Here is a 21,091-nt window from a genome sequence, read left to right on the forward strand (position 1 = left end):
GAATGGGTAAGGAAAGGGAGAGAGATGGTCATTCCTGCAGAGATGAGTGGGGAACAAACTCACAGCAAGGCTCCAGAGGTGACAGAAAGAAAGTGACTTTGCTCATGGAGATCTTCCAGTGAGGATTTCATAGCATCTGTGGTTAAACTTGAGAGTTGCAGGCTGGAAAGAATGACCAAAGGAAAAGACTATCCCAAGGAGACCATCTGCAGGGGGGCAGACCTGTTTCCAGTTCCTTTATTTCAGGCTGTATTTCATAGCAGGTCACAGTTTTCTCTAGTAAGAGTAACTTAATTCTAGTTTAGTATCATGCATAGTAACGCTCAGCATTAGGAACCAGAAGTTTTGGGGGGTCATTGGTTCATTGTGCTCACTTTTAGGAAACCAAAACCGCCTGATAAAAAGTCCTGCCACAAGCTCAGATTATTCTTGAAAAGATAATGGAAAATTTAAAGAAGCTGCAAGAAATAATACATTTTTATTCAACTGAAATGAGTAATTTGAAAGCCAGGAAAAGCATTCGGGGGCTTGGGATTTTGTACATTAGTATTTAATAGTCCTACTTCAGCAGGGACTCAAGGGGACCTCGTGGTGAAAGAGGAAGGAAGAAGCAGGACAGCAATAAGCATGGAGCAGTTGTCCTTGTTTTAGGGTAAGCAAAATAAAACAGTCTCAGCTAGAGAAAGCAGAGAAGGCTGTGGATTAAAGGTACGCTTTTCAACATCAAATTATTTCCCAGCCCCTCACATGCACAGTGAGAGAAGTCATGGGAAATTAAAATGCATGAAGATGGGGAAAAAAGCTTGCCTTATTCTTCTAATTTGGGAGTCTGAGTCTTGACTTTTAAGCTTAGATTGCTATCAATGGAAACTCTCTAGCTTTGAGATGCACTTTTTCAAGCTACTGTCCTGAGGACTCTTGCAAGGTTTTGTTTCAATGGAGTTTTGGGGATGAGGGGGACAAAAGGGAGTAGAAGGAGATTATCATCTTTAGAAAGTATTCATATATTTCTGCAGTGTGTCCCAAGAGTTTTTAGGGACTAAGGCTTTTTGTGTCTAGCGGGTGACATGCTCAGATCGTTGCAAAGCTGAAATCCCTCCACTGCATAACGTTACACTGAGCAAATGTAATAATTACAGGGCTTTTTAAAACTAGAAATACTTACAAAAAGATATCAAAATTTTCTTGGTATTCTGAATTAGAAGAAAAGGAGACTAATTCATTACAAATGAGATTCTTAAATACTGTAACTACACACAAAAATTCAGCAAGTTTACTTGCATTCATTGTTGCCACAATGTTGAAGTGTCTGTAAGTGCAATTGCATTACCCAATTAAGCCCCAAATTGTCAAATTTATTCATGCAGTGCAGGCATATCATATTTTAAAATGATCCCAATCAGTTAGATGATACTCCCTTTCTGCACATGAAGCCATTCAACATTGAAAAGAAAGAAATCTTTCCAGTTTTCCTTTGGACCCCAAGTGGGTTGGATTTTTCAGCTTAAGCCTCCCTAAAACACAGAGGACTAAATATTGAAAGCATTGTACAGATTTTATAATTCAGAAAACGGGGGTTGAGAGGCACATATCTCACAACTTCATCAAGAGCGAAGGCCTGGGTTCTTTAACCACAATCCCCACTGCAATCTTTAAATATCGTATTACAGTCCTCCTGCATTAGAATCCTCTGTAGGTTCAAGTAAAGGGAAAACCGGTTGTCCACAAACTGTGAAATTTAAAATATGTGTAACTAAACAAGACTAATCATAAATATGCAAGACTGAAGAGTCCCATCTTTCACTTAGGAAAGGAAGGCACACTCTGGCACACCAGCTTTTGAAGGATTTACATCCCACGCACAGGATCATGAGGTCTGCTGGTTACACAGCGTTTTCACATGACTGAAAGAGATTTTCTAGCCAGTAATAACGCCAGTTTAAATTTTAATAGAGCTGTTCTGAAGAAAAATAATTAACATATGGTTGACTTCCCATATATTAGAGAAAACAATAACAGTGACTAACTCGGTATCTTCTGTAGCACGGCATAATTTCAGCTGTCTTGGTCATGATGAGTTGTGTAGCTGACTCATCTCACAGACATGCATCACATGACGAGAACAAACACAAATCGTTTGCAACGTCAAGGACGAGATTTTGCCTAAGACAGGGGACATAGGACCATATTATGGAGGGACTGCCTAGAAAGCAGCAGCCAGCCAGCCATTACCTCTCTGAGTCACAGAAAATCCCTGACAGGTGGTTAATTGATAATACTGTATCACGAGGCAATCTCTACACTGTCGGCTTGATTGCTAGGCTTCAAGTCAGGGCATGTAATCTTGGCTTTTCACAGTCCCTGAATTCAAAGTGTCATTCTGAACGTGTGGTTTACAAGCCCCAGATCCCTGCAGAGTTAAATTCTTAAAAGAAATTTCTATTTGCTACAAAAGGAGCTCAAAGCAATCCCAAGCTGTGGCAATGCCATAGAGAACTTCTTGGGATGCTGTGTCCTACCAATTATGGCCATCAGCACAACACTGGTCGACGTCAAAGAGAAATCAGGACACCACATCTACCCGAGAAGCACTTGTCAAGACCTGCTAGATGATGTTTAGAGATGTTAGCTGAAATAAACAAAATAGGGAAATGATTAATGGCATCGAGTCTGGCAGGTGGGTTCTTATCCTGGCAGACACTCGGCAGACTGTGGTTTCAGCTTAGTCACAAACGGAGGATGTGCAGAAGCCGGATCAGATAACAAAAAAAGTCTGCAAAACACATGCCTCTACTTGGGATCATATTTATTAACACAGCCATTCAGGCAGTCTTATTCTTAGAATAAGAACTAAAATAAACAGAACAACCCCAGCTGTCAAGAGTCACCAGTTTCCTGTATTTCAAGAAAAATAGAGGCACATCTAAACCATCCACCCGTTGTCTAGGTTCCCCTGTATGTTCAGTGGAGCAAAACAAGGAGCTTATAGCAACTGGACTCCTGACTGACTGAGATGGCTGGTTAAGGACCTAGGGGTGGATGGAGTAAATCCAAGCTGTTGCTGGATCACATTTCCATACAGTGTGGGGAGAGATAGGTAATGCCAAAATGCAATGCAAAACATAGCCAGGCTGAATCACTCCCTGAAGATGCTCTCTCGACTGCATGGGGAGAACAGGCACCTAACTAACATCTGTAGGATCGGATCTGGATTCATCCCACCTCCATCTTGGCACAGCAGACTATGCAAATATAGCATACCGAAGGATTAATCTACCCCTCACTTAACTTAGATGTCCATAAAATGATTGCTGGTGTTCAGAAAATGAGTGGCATGGTAGACAAACTCCTGCTTCCATCAATCAGCTTTTCATTAACATCATTCATCCTGTCCTCTTTATTCAGAATAAAATCTGCATTCTCTCTTTACCATGCAAATACCTCTTACATAATAAATAACACAACACAATGAATCCTTCAGTGTCCCTTTTTCCTTGTTAGGAAACTGTCTCTGCAGTGCTTTATGCTGAAAAGATTTTTTTCAGACCTCAGCACACACATTAACTGTAATATTTCCTTCCTGCACAAGCACATCCAGAGATCGTCTTTTTCATTTTCTCCCTGGTAAGGAAAGGCATTGACATCCAAGATCTTCACCTCTACCCATTGGGCTGTGAATCTTTGCATAGATGAAAGCTCTTCCTAGGATTGTCCTAGTTACGAGAAGCCTAACTTAGACCTTTCTCCAAAATGAATGAAGTGTGAATGGTGGGTTGGTTTGGGTTGGTTTTGTTTCTTTGCTCTCCTGTTTGGTTTCCAAAAGGATTTTCAGATATCATTTAGGGAAAGAGAAAAAAAAGATCAAAAATGGCTTTTAGCCATAAAAACAGTGCATAAAAAGAAAATAACCTTCAACTGTTTTCTTCTAGAAGCTCTGCCACATCCAAGAAACATGATCCTCCCTTCTCCTCCCGGAAAATGGGTGAAGTTCAAAAAAAAATCCAAGCTTGGAGCCATCTCTAATTTTCATTCATCCATTCTCAAACAATTTGTCTGTACACTGAAAGAAACACTAAAAATCTCTGTGTGCATGTGAAGGCAACCATCTGTAAGCAAAAGGACGTTATCTGAGTGTGACAAAGAAAAGGCAACAGGAGGATCTGCTCCTGTAGGAATTACTGTCTGCTGTAACAGTGTAATTTTGAGTTGTCAAAACTTGGGACCCGAAATAACCCCCTCCATGTTTTCTTCAAGGCTTTCCTGTGTCCAACTACTTCTCTTCTGAATTGCCTTCATAAATTCCGATTCCTCCACAGCACTGTTACTGACTTTCAGGGAAAATACGCTACGCCAGAGTGCCAGATTTTCATGTGCAGCTTCAAGACAGTTCCTTATCCTGCATTATTACCTCCTCTACTGCAAGAACGCTGTTTCTCCTGGGAAGAATTTTATTTCCTTACTTATCAACACCTTCCTCTGCACGTCAGTGTGTTTCCTCTCACCCTCCTTCAGTCACATTGTGCAAAAATCCTAGAAAAGATGAAGTGTTGTATGTGTTAATGAAAGGCTGATTAGGAATTGACTGCTAATGGCATAGATGCTGCATCCAATATTGCCATGGGATTTTCTACCAACTATCAAGCCAGAACACGTGTGCGCAGGTAGCAAATATACCATGGAGAGGCACTTGTGCACCTCGCTATTAGCCTGAAACAGATTTTCCAGCATCTGAGCAGTGACCCGTTAATAGCTTACATAATGAAAAACAGCACTGAAATGAGTCAGTGTGCTTGGCAAATTCAGATCATTAACCATGAGAAAGCGCTTCAAGTGGATCAAGGGAGAAACACATACCCCAGAGAACATTAAATAGAGAAGTCTTATTAGTGACGAGTAAACAGGTGCAACATTCCTCTAGAAATGGTGGGATGGGATGGACCCCTTCATTTCCCATAGAAAATTCCTCTCTGAAAGACTAGGTCCCACCTTTCACAACAGAATATATGCTGGATTCTTGACATCCCTTCCCAGGTACCTGCTCACCGAAAGGGAACTCCATAAGAAATAAGTAGGAAGAGAAAACACATGGCTCCTATGACTGCAGACTCACCACTGTGCAAACACAGCAGGAGCAGGCAGAGATGAAGAGCAATCCATATACAGATCCATACTGTACATGATGTGATAAGGAAAGACTGGGGCCCTCTGGAAGGCACTCCAGTGGTCTGCAAGCCAACTGGGCTTCACTAGGTTTCGTCTATGGTGCTTTTCTGTAGGAAGCTGGATCAGAAGTAAAACAAACACATGAGTTTTTCAGTCAAAAAAAAAAAATTCTGGAGCTACAGACAAATCATTCCAGCTAACAGTGTAACACCAGAAAGAAACTGAGAAACTAAACTCAGAAGTCTACACCAGGGCTGCAACTGCTCCTCTTGAGCAGTTTCTCCATTAGTGGTGACAACTCACGGCCAATACATGCACGTGGGATGGTAGTTGGCTATTGCAATGGTGGTCTTGTACCAGCTTGAAATATTCAGAGAGGTACCTACCCACAGTTTCAGAAAGCCCTGTCTAAACATTTTGACCATCTTAATGAGATATTTCAAACACTTTTTTTTAAATCAGTTTTTAAAAGGGGTGAAGAAATGCAAGACAAAAATGCAGGTTTCCACTGACCCAAACCAGTAGTTATGATGTTCTACATGAAAATGCAAATCAATGTAGATTGCATGTTAAATCAAAATGGTTTTGTTCTTTTTTTTAAAGCATGGCTTAACAAGATTTTTGAAAAGTTAATTGCTTGCATTGCGGTATAAAGGATCAGAGCACATAAACAGTATACTTTGTTCTATGTGAAACAGCTTAAATCTTAGGCTTTCCAGAGACGCAGTCTCCAGGATATAGCAAAGCTGTTTGAGGAACTCACACGTTTCATACTTTCAGCAATCCTCCACTTCTGTTCAGGATTCTCAGCCCGAGGCTTTATCGTAGAGATATGACGTATACTTAGCAGTTCCCCATATTTCATTTTTATGAAATTGGAGTGACTCCTTTGATACAAAATATGTAATTTCTTCTCATAAAAGGCCAATACAAGGGCCATTTGACAGGACAGGATGTTGCACTAATGTTTGAGATGCCTATCTCTACAAGCAAGTCTGACGCTATGCACAATGCTCACTTGGCTTCATTTCCTTATCTATTTTATGTGCATGAACAGCTGGAGATGGACGTATAGAGGCTTTAACCTTCTGCGGCACATCTAAAAAAGTACACAACCAAAATCTATGCAGCTGTGAATGCCAGAAAGCCATCTGTATACAAGTTAATTGCTTTTGGTTTGAATAGTTTCCATTTTTATCCTGCCATCTACATTTGCACCTATTCAGTGGTTCATTTTGGACGCAGCAGGGGAACACGAGCCACGTTCCAACCCTGCTCTTCCATCTTCCAGGCCTGCTTCGCTGCAAGCCTTCCCTCAAAATCGTTCCCTCCCTTCAGCATTTTTTTTTCCTCTATTTGTCTCGGAAACCAACCAAGCAAACCTAAGGAGTGCTATTTTCACCAACACTTCTGTGGAGTGAATTACCAGGCTGAGTGGATGACAGGAGCAAAGCATGGGTTTATTTTCTGGTTTCCCAACCCCACTTACTTCCCGGTGACAAACTTGAGCTGTCCAGAAGCAGCAAATTCAGCCCCGAGCAGAAGAGATAGCAATGTCAGCCTATGAAGCACCTTTAACTGATTGCTTTGAAAAACAACCAGCTGTTCCTTTTGTTCATTAAATCTGTAGATACACTTACGTATGCATGTATAGTAAATTAACAATGCAAATCATACTCCAAAAAAATCTCTTACATCTACTTAAAATCTTGCTACTAATTACAGATGTGATTCAGACCAGTGATGTATTTCTAATTAGCAAAAATAATCAGTCCTGTTTTCCTTAGAGGAAACAAGTGTGACCTAACTAGCAAAAATAAAACTAAAGTGAACACTAAACACTTCTGCTTTGTACCCTCTAAACAGTTTTTGTTAGCCCTGGCAAATCTTTATTAATGACCCTACGAAAGCATCAATATTATCTAAGCAAATCCACTATTTTCTTCAGCTATCCTCATCTGTAGATCTCATCTCAGAATGCAGTTTCTGTCAGAGATTGCGTGCGAAGACAGAAGTTGTTTTATAGGCAGGCTTAAGCTTGCAATATTTACTGAAACCAAAATAAGTACGTGGAAATGCTACTAACAAAACACACACAGCAACTTCTCTATATTTACATCGTTGAAAAAAACAGAGCTGTGTCATCCAGATCTGTCCCTTTATAAATATATAGAATAAGTCTTTTAAACATCGCTTGCTAGCTGTAGGAACAACAACAACAAAAAACCCTGCACTGAGTCACTGTGGTCTTCTAGGAATAATTAAAGTAAAATACTGTTTATTGTGACCTTTCCCAGTTACTTTACAGTTACTGGTCAAAAGTACAGCGTCACCCCGCGGACACGCATAATCAACTTTATTTTCCATTCTAATTGAGAAATGGAGCTGTTAACGTCAAGTAACATTAAAAAGAAGCTGCTCCACTGAACTTGCTCTGTCTAGCTACCTGGTGTTAGGTTTTGTGATAAAAAAAACATGCCATCTCCTCACGAAACCCCATTTCCAACCCTTCCCCTGGGAGAGGGGCTCTCTCCGGTGTGCAGGGGCTGGAGCGGGACCAGGGGTCCGCGGCCGGGGAACCGGCACCCGGGGCGACTCAGGGAGCGTGCGTCCCTGTGCCAGTGCTAGCGAACGCCAACTCGGGCCAGCTGGCGAACTGGCCTGGTAGCCAGGATCTGGGACCAGCTACTGGACAAATGGCCTGTGGAAGGCCAGCTGCTGGGGGGTCTGTAGCGTGTACGTGTGTCCATGTCCATCTGTCAGGGAGTTTGTACCAGCAGCTGGACTGGAGCGGTGGCTTTGGTGGCTCATAGGTCAAGGGGCCAGTACCAGCAGAGTGGATATCTAGGGCTGCATGCTGGGGACAGTGACTGTCTAAAGCCCAGCTGCTGGAGGGATCCATACTGTACATATATACACATTATATACTCCCCACTAATAGGTCTTAATCCTGAGCAGGCAGCAAGGGGAGAAGGATGTGGTCGTTGCTGCTGTTTGTGTCTGCATGAGTACTGAGCCCATCTGTTGATCTGTGTGGCTGGCCACATATATAATGTATGTATATATACACATTGCATGCATGTGTCTGTGTGTGTACCTACTAGCACACTACTGTAGGAATACAGCCCAGCCTTGTTGCTGTTTGGACCCAGGGACATGGAGCTGCAGCAGCCTCATCTCAACTGGGCTGCTGGATTCAGCCTCCCCATAACGTTTTGGAAGTTCCCAAAAAAGGTGTTATCCATCATGGACAAACTAACATTTATTTGGAAATAAAGGGGTGTGATAGAATTGGCAATTTTCCACCAACTGCCATGGTCATGATCCTCTCACTGTAGCTGTGGCACGGAGAGAAGAAAGCCCAGACTGAAATATTATTATGGCAGTCTCCGAAGGATCTTTTGTTTAGAAACAGCCAAATGATTTTTTTTTTTTTCTGTCAATAAAGGATGTTAATTGCCTAGCGTCTGCTCTTGCAGTCTTCTGTCATTTACCTTGTCTACACACAACAGCACCAAAAAGGAAAGTAAAGGAAAAGTTTCGGGTCATACCACTGCACCACAGCACTGACTTGTACTTTACTTTTTCTTCCCTGTTAAAACTATCCTTCAGAATATACAGATATATAAGGTAATACGCTCTCCTATATAAGAATAGTGGAGGATTTTAACATAATTTATCTCCTACTCCATCTCTCCTGTCTCCTGTCTGCAGTAACAGGGAACTTCAAGAGCCACAGGTCATCAGGGTCTAGTATTTTGGGATAACTCAAAGACAGATAATCTGATCCACCTCAACAGCCTTATGCTTCACCTACTTCAACCGAGCTACCTCTAATTTGTACCAAAACAAGATCAGCATCAGGTCCCTGGTTTCCAGCAACAAAACGTCCCATGGCACCAAGACAACAGAAAGTGTCATATACCACATACACTTGAGGCAATCCAAGTCCTTCTGCTAAGTAAACAATAAATGACCAGAGAGGATTACAGCTGTTAGCTTCATGCTCGGCATTTCCACTGTATGGAAGAAACACCTTTTTTTGGAATGTGGACAGAACCCAATACATGTCCCCCCAGGACAGGAGGGGAGATATTCCCACACCATGGAAAACAACAGCACTGGCTGAATAAGGAGACTTTTACAAAGACATCATGAATTAGCAGAAAACTAGTTTGGAAAGATAAGATATTAAACAATTTCTGTGGGGAATAAGAACACTGGAGATTATTTACTTTGCTTTAATTACTTTGGCACACTGCTAGATTAGTTTTTGTACGCTACTAGATTTTCATACCATCATTTTACAAATGCAAAGAAGCGAGTTCATGTTCTGAATATTTAAAGTTCACCATAACCATATTATCTTGTCCTATGCTGGAATTTCTGCCACTCAATCCACAAATAAATAAGAAGGTTACAGCTTCACTTTTAAAATTATTATTATTACAGCAAAGCAAGCAGCAACCTTAATTTCTAGGTATGTCTTTCTGGCTTGCCTTGCATCTATCTACATGTGTTTTGACAAGAATCCACTGTTAACATAGACACTATCCAAACAAGGATAATCACCAAGTTTCACTGATGCTTTCGATCTAGATCACATTAGGTCATCCTCCACTCTCCTGGAACACTTTACTTTGATGGAAAACTGATAAGAAGCCAATTTCCAGAGGGTTATAACTTATAAAAACACAGTGTAACGTTTGAAAGAAATTTCCCTGAAGGCTTTATGAAGTGTTTAATAGGCTCTATAGTTATGGACCATATTACTGCACAACACTAATAAAATAGCAGTTTTAGACTCTCCATTAAATAGAGCACAAAGAAACCTGTGATTAAAAAAAATTTAAAAAAAACACTTGTCGTACTGTTTTGATACTAATATGGGATTTATGAGAGCCCGTGCGAAAGATTTAATTGGCTGAAATAAAGATCCTATCTTCTCCTTGACTCTCTCGTATTACAAACCATTTTAAGAATGCTATTTACAAGAAATCCAAAATTTTCCTGCCTTGAAAAGAGCTGTCTGTACATAAAACTGCAAACAATACCATTTCAATGCATCTAAACAAGCAACAGTCTATTCAAGAAACAAAGCTCTGTTAACAACAGGATTTTGATATGAAATTTCTTCAAACTAATTTGCCACATTTTATTTCACATTAGAAGGTTTGGCCACAAGTACTGTTAAAGAGCTTTGGACTTCCCTGCAGCACTGACAGAGCAGGGATTTTGCTTTTTATTCTCTGTGTGTGCAGTATCTAGGACAGTAAGGCCCACTATTACGGCTTCTCCACAAACATGAAAATCCCCAAAATAATGAATAGTATGACAATAGTAATATAAATACTGACCAAACAGTAAATACCCATGCACTCATAAACAATTTCCATTGTAGTGTACCCCACAGATGCCTGAAGGATTACTCCACACAACATGACAACAGAGTTAATTTAAAGCCAACTGGGAGAAATTAAAAGGCTCAGGTTAATTATTGCTTTACAGCTGGGCTGGAGGCATGAAAAACGGAGCAACTGAGAAGAGTTTGGTGATAAGCAACCACAGTTTCAGCTTGTCTCCTGCCTACTCCTCATCTGCTCTCAGGCAGAGCCCCACGACAGGGCTCTTCAGTAAGCAAAGAGGTCACTTCAGAAGTCCCTCTCTTCTGATAGCTCATCTCTTTGCTCCACTCATCGTTGTAATTCCCATGGCCAATTCCCAACGTGCCTGTCCTTCACGGCACAAAGAGAAGAGGGGACCTCACCAAGCAAGCTGCTGAGATCCTTCACTGCGACTGCTATCAAAGCAAGGGAGAATGTAAAACGAGGTAGAACTAGTAAAACTAGGCGGCATTACAAAAGTGGCAATTTGTAAAGCAGATTTTGAGGAAATTGGTTCATTGTCAAGGGAAAGGAAAACAGCAAAGGTGGACAAAGGATCTGTGAGATAGGCATTTATGGGGTTCTCCAAAAATGTGAGTTTTGCAGCATTCAGTGACAGAAACATGAAACAAAACTACAAATTTACTGGGCTACAGCAAGCAAAGTAGGAAAGAATGAGCTCAGAAAGACAGTCATATACATAGTTTTTAATATAGTCCTATATATTTGAGTATCAGGACTCTGAAGATAATAGTTACCATTAATATCTCGTTACATACTACTAAAAAGATAACATTTGCTGTAAACATGCAAATATTTGTTTGACCTGATATGTAGGAAACAGGTACCTTGCCAGAAACATATTTAAACTTTGATGCAAAAAGGATCCAAAATCTTCACATTGAAAGGATTCATATTTGGATACCATGACAGGGTATACTCTCCAGCAAAGTTGGAAAAAAATTACCTGTAAATGAGCAGGTCTTCCTGAAGAAATCAGCAGATCAGATATCAAGATACTTCCTTGCTAAGATTGTGGATAAGTCAGTTACCAGACAGCTCTGAAATGGCTGTGATCCATGAAGGGGATCAAACCTTGGCTGATGTACTAGTACCCAGTCCGTGACTATGCATATGTACATATATATAGGGCATCCCATAGTTTGGATACAATCTACTACTTAATATCTCCTGGGAAGCACGTGTATTCCAGACCTCACTTGGTCAGGGGCTCAGAGGAAAAACAGACAAGTCAAAGACCAGGGAAAAATTAAGGGAATATCCTTTTCCAGGAAGTCAGAAAGAACAGGAGGAAAAGGTCTCTCAAGCTGGCCATCTGCTAAGATCAGGGAACTGCAAGTTTGTGTTTAATTCCTGGCTTTTTCTTATTTGAGTAATGAACTCTGTGCCAAAACCAAGGGCTTGCAGCAGGTTCAAGGACAGCATCAATTATTGTCTTCTCTGACAAGCCATTAGTTTGCAAGGCCTCACAGAAGGCAGCCCTAAAGGTTCTGGGTACCTGCAACTTCGTTACTTAGAAAACAACAGCATGTATATTTAAGGTGAAATTTAAGGTCTCTATTATCTTCAATTTAAATTTGCAAACCTGACTGCCAAAGGGACTTAGTTTGGTCAGCAGACGCTCCAGATTTCTTGAATATGCACCTTAGCCAACAGCTGCCTCACCTTTCTAGCAGAGCTGCGTGATGCTCTATTGGAATGGTCTCCTGCCCACCATCAGGTTTGGTGGTGGAGGCAGAATTTAGTCTTTCTGTTGACAACAAATGATTCAGTGCTGGGCAAGAGTTGCCAAGGAGAGCACAGCAATTTCACATTGCTAATCCCCACAGTGGCACTGACTCTGATTAGCTCTCAGAGGAATCTAGTTAAAGATTGTGTCCTCCAAGCTGAACAGAAGAAATCATCAACAGGTGATGCTGTACTTTTGGTGAGATAAAACTTCAAGGACAGGGCTATTTTCCCTGTCTCATGTCATGCTGTTGTAGATATACAGATGGATATAACACATTACTGTAGATTTCCGTTTGATATTATTTTCATGTTTATTTACAAAAAAAGATTAAAAATTCCTGTAGCATTAAAGTTCTACATACAGTAATGTAGAGAAACTTCAAAAACATACGATAACATATATGCTCTACAAAAAAACCAAATGCACACAACAGCTATCTACAATACCCAACCAAATCACTTCACAAAGGGCTATCCCTCAAAGTACATATATGTTACATTCGAGGACTTCTTTTGCACTTTTTAAAATAAAATAAATTTTTAGAGTTGCATTATATACTTTTGTCTCAGAAACAAATGAATTTCTGAAGAAAATAACATATAAGATGAGGCTGAGAGACTCATTTTTTTCCAGCCTTAAGAAGAGAACGCTAAGGAGAGATTTCACTATTGTCTATAGCTACCTACCAGGAGGGTATAGAGAAGACAAAGCCAAACTCGGCAACTAACACAATCTACAATAAGGGACATTCACACTGAATATAAGGGGGTGGGAAATTGCCATGAGAGTGGTCATACAGTGGAATGTGTACCCACAGAAACTGGGATCTCCATCCTTGGAGATGCTCAAGATCCAACTGGATAATGCTCTGAGCAACTTGATCCTGTTGGTCCTACTTTGAGCAGAGTTTGGACCAGATGACCTCTAGAGATCCATTCCAGCCTAAAATAGTTCTGATTCTATGATCCTGTGAGCAGAAAAAAGAAACTTGTAGGAAAAAGGCTGTTCAAAAAGCCTGATTTTTTGTGGTATCTATTTTTATCACTGAAAAAAATTAATGTAAAAATACAATAGTTTACTGCTGCTAATATCCTTCTGCATCTAATATAATAGAAACACACATCTATTGCATAAATCATACATGACAGAACATTAGGTCTTTAAATAACACAGTGAACACCAGAGATCATGCAGGAAAGTCATCCTTCAGGCTGTTATTAATAGGAATCGCAACCGCAGTGTGCATCCTCCCACTAATTCCATTTGATTAGACATGTCATAAGCATACGCAGGGCCTTTGAGCCATGAAAAGGGAAAGGCCTCCACTTTGCACATCTCTTCCTAGCACTGGTGAACTAAGCAGTTCAAAGAGAAAAATGACAGAGTTTCACAACTTGAGACTCCCAACTGATGGCCAACACCCAAGACTGAGATGGAGCCTCTGGAGCTAAAAGATGGTGTGCTACAAATGAGCTAAAGGGCAGGACTTTACACATATAAGAAAGGAGATAGAAGTGGTTTAACATTATTTGGTTAACAGGTCCAGAAAAGAACATGAAATATGTATTTGCCCATAGTTTACAATTTCACTTCTGCTTTATCCAGCTTTCAAGAAACATCCTCCACCTAAAGTAACTTGGCCTGAATGCTGCTGAGTCTGGCTGTGGTCCCACCTCGCCACCATGGAGGTCCTACTCCCCTCTTTGGACGGTAACATCAGAGAAGTAACTCCAGCTGGTCTACATGTCAGCATTGTTAACTATTTCACTGCTGTTCACAATAGATACTGTGGTATTTCCCATATGTCTGCTGGCAAGCCAAAAGTCACAGTTGCCAAAACCACAAGGGTCAAACCCTTCCAGTGCAGTGGAATTTCTTTAGCATAACACCCACTTCTCCTAAGATCAAGCAAACCTAAAGTTTGGCACCATGACCTCATCAGAACAATGTAAAATCAATTTATTCAAATGGAAAATAAATACTCAGAGATCAAGTATCCTAGCTGTAACACCACATCTTATATTTATGAAACCCTGGTATCATAAAATTCTAAAATGAGACGCAATTCTCAGTCTGCCACATCAAAGCGTGGCTGATTTCTAAATCCTTGATGAGGAAACCAGTTTGAGCACAAGGAGCCTGGGTTAAGAGTTGCAGGGCTCTTATTTGCGCTGTCACAAGTGCTGACTGAAATTATACGTGCCGAAATGGAACTGAAAGATCAAAGAAGGAAGTTTTACAGCGAAATCTGAAAGATGGCATTCCAGTCCTGTGTAATACACAAAGTGGCTGGGAAAGTCTCAACTTGAACACAAACCGGCTCCAGCTTAGGAGCACTAAGGAGCAGAAACTCCAGGGATGATGCCGACTTACTGTTACAACAACCACCGTCAGTGCCACCGCTGCAGCAACAGCGAAAGAACTTGCTAGGTCTATAAACAAAAAGACTTTTAACTCTTCCTATTTCTGGTGAGACATTCTTCTATTTTAGACTTTGAAGATGCTGAGGAATCTGGCTTCCTTAGCAAGTGGGCAGCACTGTGTAAGCAAACGGATGGGAGTGGAGCTTATCTCATGAAAAAGAGGAAAGCGTCTTTACACACTGATGGATTACATTAACTGAAAAACACTTTAAGTCAGGATTGGTGTAGGGCAAAGAGAAATAACAAAATCCTGTGGGGATGTATGAAGACGAATGATGTTGAGAAGGGTCTAAAAGTTACCTGAAATAAACTAATTAAGAAGAACATAAAGAAAGAATAGTGAATGAATCTACTGAAGTTCTATGTGCCCACAGTAGAGTATTGGAAACAAACTGGAGAAGACAGATATCTAAAGAAACTATTATTTAATTGGAGTAACAGACACTTGGATAACCCATGAGTCCAAAATACGAATATAAAGAGGTACTACTCTTTCAAAAGGATTGGCAGTGGGAAAAGGGTACTGCATTGTGCATCAAGAACATACATAATTGATGTAGTTCCAGGCCATAAGGAAATGCAGATCCTGGGGAAACTTCATATAATAATTATAAAGTTAGAGATGAAAAAAGCAGGAACACTCCCATGGTAGGGATCTATTGCAAATCACCAAGCCAGGGAAATTAGGGAGAAAAGAGTTTTTGAAACTGGCAGAATCAGACAGAGTATAGGACTGGAATAACGTGCACTTTAACTACTCCCACATCTGGGAGCAGTTGAGAAAGAAATACATCAGGACATTTTGTTCAGCAAAAATTCAGAATAAACTGAAGTCAGCTTTTGATATAGAAGGTAAAGAGAGCAGCTGGTAAAGGGAAGAGAGGAATAGGATGGTTCTTCTCATGTCACTGTAAAATAACAGAGTTCATAAACCTGAGGACGCAAAACCACAAAACAGCAAACATTTTTCAACAGCAGGCTTAAACAAATTATTAAAGTACTAACGTGGGTGCTGTCTAGTTGAAGAAACACTCACGCTGCAATCACAAAGGAGCAGCATATTGCGTAGGGCTCCAAAGGGTTGTGTTTCAGGTCCAATGCCATTCAATACTCATATCAATGGCTTCAACAGTGGAATAGAAGATATGCTTATGAAATTCACAGACAATACTGAGCTTTAAGAGACTGCAAGTATCTTTGAAGGCAGGATTAGAATTCAAAATTATATGAGTAAATTGGAGAGACGGAATGGGATTCAGGCCCAGATTGTAAACAAATTATTTTTACAGTTAATGGAGGACAAGTCAATACAGTCATTGGTGTTTGGGGACTTTAATGAGACTCTTCATCTGACCTTCAGTAAGACATGTCCAATTGGCCAGGCTCCATTGACTAGATTGGAAATTTAGTGACCCAGCTAACATACAATGTACATTTAGGCACCTACATTCAAATGTTTGTAACCTGAAGCTGGATCCAATCTACAGTTTGAGGGCAGCAGAGGAGTCAATTAGTAGGAACACATGCAAGACACATTGGTATCTTGATAATTAACTGTATAATGAACTCTATAAATAATGAACTGTATAAATGCAGGAGGAGGAACCACTTTTTTCAGTTGCATTTCTGTAGGAGAGCATGTCAGGTAAAGACTATCTATCTTACTGTTGCATAAATATAAAACACCATAATGGAATTATGGCATTATAGGCAGTGAGACATGTGAAGTAATCCTCTCTAAAACAGAGCTGTGTTACATTCAGTTTGGGGCATCACACTCCAGGAAAGATACAGAACAACTGCAGAGACAGATTTCTAGAAAAAAAAAACTTCTGAGGAAACATGGACAGAGTGAAGATTGATTGATGTATGAAAGAGGACACCAAGAACGAACTCTCTAAGTTGCTATATACCAAACTGGCTGCTGAAAATAGGAGGAGACATCCATGAAAGACAGGGTGATAAGTAATGTGTTCAAACTGCAGCAACAAAGATTTTCACTTTCTGACAGTAAGAACAGTGCAACACCAGAATAGAAAGTTTTTAAGAACAAACCAGAGATCTTCCAGAATACAACTGGTCCTGGCTTGGGATACCAGGATAGCCTAGGAGACCTCTGAATGTCTCTTCCATGAGGGCTCTCACGAGTTAACAAAATTCAGAGTTACTCATCCCTGGGTCAGATGCACAATCATGTGCGCCAGTGACATTCAGTAATTCCCAGGGCCAGTTTACAGAGGAACGCCTGTCAGATTGATTTTTTTTCCCAGCAATTCTTAAGGGTTAGAACTTGTGGCAGACACGCAGTGACCGCCACATCTCCATACAGTATGCCCTCTTGGTGTCCCAACATGGACCTCCAGAACCACTAGTAAGAGCAAAGGAGATGGGTGGACCTCCACTGAGCTCCCTTACACCTTCTTGCAAAGGTAGAGAAGGTACGAGATGAGTACTGGTCAAAACCATACTCATGTGGCAGGTTCTTTTGTCTTACTCATGAGTAACTCTCAAGTGAGACCATAACAATTCAATAGTGAGATCCTGGAGCAAATACCTTGCTGGTGCAGTTCACTTCCTTCACTAAAGCTACTGCGATAGAATAATCTAGCTCCCCTTATTTTAAGGCAGACATTGTTATTAATTCAGTGGTAATGGTTACATCTCCAATATCTTTTATTACAGGGATGCACAAGAAAGACTGAAGTATCAAATCTAACTCAAACATTGCACCAATGTACATTACACTTCACTTTACCACGATTTCAATGGTTCAATATCTTGGTCTAGTGCAGTCAGGTGATATATGCGAGACAAGTGAGAAGTGAGAAAACCCTTACAGAGTTCTCACAATAACCACACCTTATTGACCAACAAAAGCTGTCAAAAGACAAAGTTTGTCTGAGTGTTTTCATAACTAATAATACATTTACAAAACAAAAAAAAATGGCAAATGATCTTTTTTGTGGTATGCACTATATGCACTTTAAATTTTACTGCAGGTATCCACGCTATGCTTGCATGGGCAATAAAAATTTCAGAAAGGGATCCAGTCCAATTAGCCAGAGTTGCTATACTTGCCAAATACCTGCCCTGAAGTAAAACTGTAGAACAAACTCACCTATTTAAAAGTAGAGAATGCAAATGTCACCATAAAAATTTTACCTATTCCTAAAGCCAAGGGCAATGCTAGAACAGGAAATAACAGCTTTAATAATGTTTTTAAACGATGTCATATTTTACACAGACTGCTTCTGAGGAAACCATCCTAACAAATCTCATCTGGTCTTCATAAACCCTCTTAGATGCACTTTCAAGAATGTTTGAAAAAAATAATCAGTTAAATTTTCACACAACAAAGACAGATGACCACATGCTAAAAGACTTAGATCAAACAGAGTGCTGAGATAACTGAACTTGTCCTCACCCCAACTGTTTATATAATGCAGGACCTAATAATTTACTCTCTTTTTTTTCTGTATGAGCAAAAACTTTAAAGGGTCTTCAGAATTTACATTTCAGACTGGCAAACAGGGTCTTCTTCATTGACCTTATTTATTTTAAATTATTCACCACACTTCAAACGCCCCAGGATATTCCTGCTAAAGTTAAGTGGCTGAAATTTATACGGCTCCGTATAAAGACATTGAAATGCCTCATTAACTCTTTTTCCTCCCCAGGAACGTTCTCTCCAACAGCTCTATATGTATCTATACATATCTCTCTATCTATATATAGTTGAGACTTTATTTTCAGTTTTCTTAGAATTAATTCAGTTCATTAACTTCTGAGCACCTCACAGAAGCCCCTGCAAGCTGCATAAGTCCTTGCTGAGCCAGTTTGATGAAACTCATGAGCTAAGGACACAGCAGGAGGTCACTGTGTTCAGGTGAATTTCACTGCCTTATCATAACAGTAAGGTCTGGCTGTGAAAATGGAAAGTAACATTTCAATCTCAACCAGCTATCCAATGTAGCTGCTGCTTCTTTCCCCAGTCCCATGTTTCCAGACAGGAGATACTGGATGATCTCAGATGAAGGTCCTGATAAAAGATAAAAAGTCCCGAGAACTAAGAGGAGACGGACTTCACATGATAAAGAGAGGAAGAGTATCTTTGCAAACAGGCTTGCTACCAAGTGGAGAAAGCTTTAAGCTAGGTTCATGAGGGGATGGTAATTAAATACAGAAGTAAGTGAGGAAGCAGTCCAGAAAAAAAGGAAGTACATGTTGGAGGAGGCCATGAAACGGAGGGCGTTCAGACTTCTCAAACAACTGTACACCACTGCACAGAGCTCGAGCAATAAACAGGCAGAACTGGAAGCCTCTCTGTGGTAGCAGAGCTCCAGCATGATCAAAATCACAGATCTGGGGTAGCGTACATGACCAGAGTATGGTCATGGATACAGGCTGTTTGAGAAGGAAAGGCAGAGACAAAAAGAAGAGGGAGCAGTGTTTTTCGTAAAAAAGTCCCTTGACTGCACAACGCTCCAGCGTATGACACTATCTCATCAATGTACTTCAATGAAAGCCTGGTTGACCTGCAGCAGTGTTAGCAATAGTCCTGCTTTGAGCAGGAAATTTAACTACAAACCTCCAGAGGTCCCCTACAGCTAGCATTTCTATGAAGCTGCGGGGAAACTCAGTCTGTTGATTTTGCCAGCAAAATCCATGGAATTTAAGCTTTCTTCTTCTCTTTTTGCCTTTTTTTTTTTTTTTTTTGGCTCTTTGTTTCCTTATTTTTATATATTGCCCAACCTCTGAATGGAGGATTGACTCATTTTGGCTGTACTGCAGGTGAGTTCAGTCAATGGAACAGAGAGAAGGAAAAACAGGACGCTAAGCCACCTGGAGATCCCTCCTTGTCCAACCCTGAGGTTAGTCACACAGAGGGAAAAGCCTGGCAGAAATCCAGAAATGCCAGCTTTAGCCCACTGATGGTCCCCTGCAGATTGTAAGTTTTCAGCTTTCCTTTCAGACCATATTCAAAGGGCCCTTTCATACTGTTCTGCAATACTGACCAGGGTCCGGCCCTTCACAGCATTCATGAATAATTCAAAATCCCTGGTACAAAAAATGAGACACAAAGCAAACACATACAATAAAATAGATGTCTCTGCATAACCCTTCTGACTCAAAGACTCCAGTTATTCAACTTTTTTAATTAAAAATTATACTACATTCACCAGTATACTATTAAAGCAGAACTTATCGAAACAAATAAAAGAACAGCTGCATAGAGAACATGGAATCTTACATTCTTTATCGAAGACGTGGGGTTTTTTTCTACTCACTAACTCAAAGAAGTTACCTTATCTTCCACAAATTACTAAGATTTGGCATAAATGCTGTTCTGGATTTGGGTTTGGTTTTTTTCCAGAAGTTTTATGCTTTTATTCTTATTTATTGACAAAAATTCTTTAAAAAGCATCATTGGAAACATCACTTAGGATTTTCTCAACATACTGAGCTGCCACTTTACAAATTAGAGTACTGAACAGAATTTACTTCCTTAGTCTATCCATAATCAAGTCTGGGAGTACAACAAATGGCTAATCTTATGTCCCAAGTTATTATTCCATATATTTGTTTTCAGATGTCACTTGGGACCTTCTACACACAAAAAAAATCTCTTATATTTAAGCCTCACACAGCAAAAGGAATTCTCTGAGCAACTGAAACAATAATTGGTTTTAACATAAATTCTGCTCCAAACACACTTTTTAATGCACATTGTCAGTTCTTCCACACTCTTCATTTCAACAGCTTTGTGCCAGTTTACATAAACTGACAATCTAGATCCTAGAAATTAGTGAAATCTAAAAAAATAAAGTGAATTCTAATGTACTCCTTGTCTTCCTGAATACGGCTGAAATCCCAGAGGATGCTGTGCTCTCTTCCCTGTTCTTTGAAGTTTGCATAGCAAAAATCATTGTTCAAGAGAGGAAAGAAGAAGTGCTTATCACCTCTAAAAAAATAGTATATTTACTTAGCTACCAATATGATTTACGCAAAAGTTCTGATCTATGGTTATTTGCAGTACAGGATGATCTGGAGAGAATTTCATTTTTTTTTTGTTTTCATGGTCGTTTTCAAAAAGTTAGAGCTTATTCTCGTCTAAAATATGGCACCCCAACAAGTTTGTAATCTTCTGATAGAGTCATCGTTGTTCCCTAAAGCACATGCTACTCAGTTTTCAGCAGTCCTTTAAAAGTTGCCCCAATCCAAATGTTTTTGGCAATAAAGTCAGCTGCCTTTGAAAATTATCACCAAATATACTACACCCTAGGATCTTGCGTTGCAGATACATGGTAAAATACAAGTGAAACCTTCATGGATATTTTATCCTGAAAGTCCTTCTCAATCCAACAAAT

At 40.1% G+C, this 21,091-nt stretch overlaps 1 protein-coding gene across 11 annotated transcripts in view; it reads right to left on the reverse strand.

Moving 5' to 3' along the window:
• The window catches only part of ENOX1 (ecto-NOX disulfide-thiol exchanger 1), a 358,275-nt gene that overhangs the window by 297,116 nt on the left and 40,068 nt on the right, over positions 1-21,091 (reverse strand). Inside the window, exon 1 of one of the 11 annotated variants that reach the window (XM_075046150.1) lies at positions 4,409-4,426. The exons of the other annotated variants lie outside the window; for them this stretch is intronic. The gene's annotated coding sequence lies outside the window, so the exon portion shown is untranslated. Of the gene's footprint in view, positions 1-4,408; positions 4,427-21,091 lie in introns of those variants that run through there. 11 annotated transcript variants of the gene reach the window in all.

Source organism: Buteo buteo, chromosome 14, assembly GCF_964188355.1.
Source record: "Buteo buteo chromosome 14, bButBut1.hap1.1, whole genome shotgun sequence".
Lineage (NCBI taxonomy): Eukaryota > Metazoa > Chordata > Aves > Accipitriformes > Accipitridae > Buteo > Buteo buteo.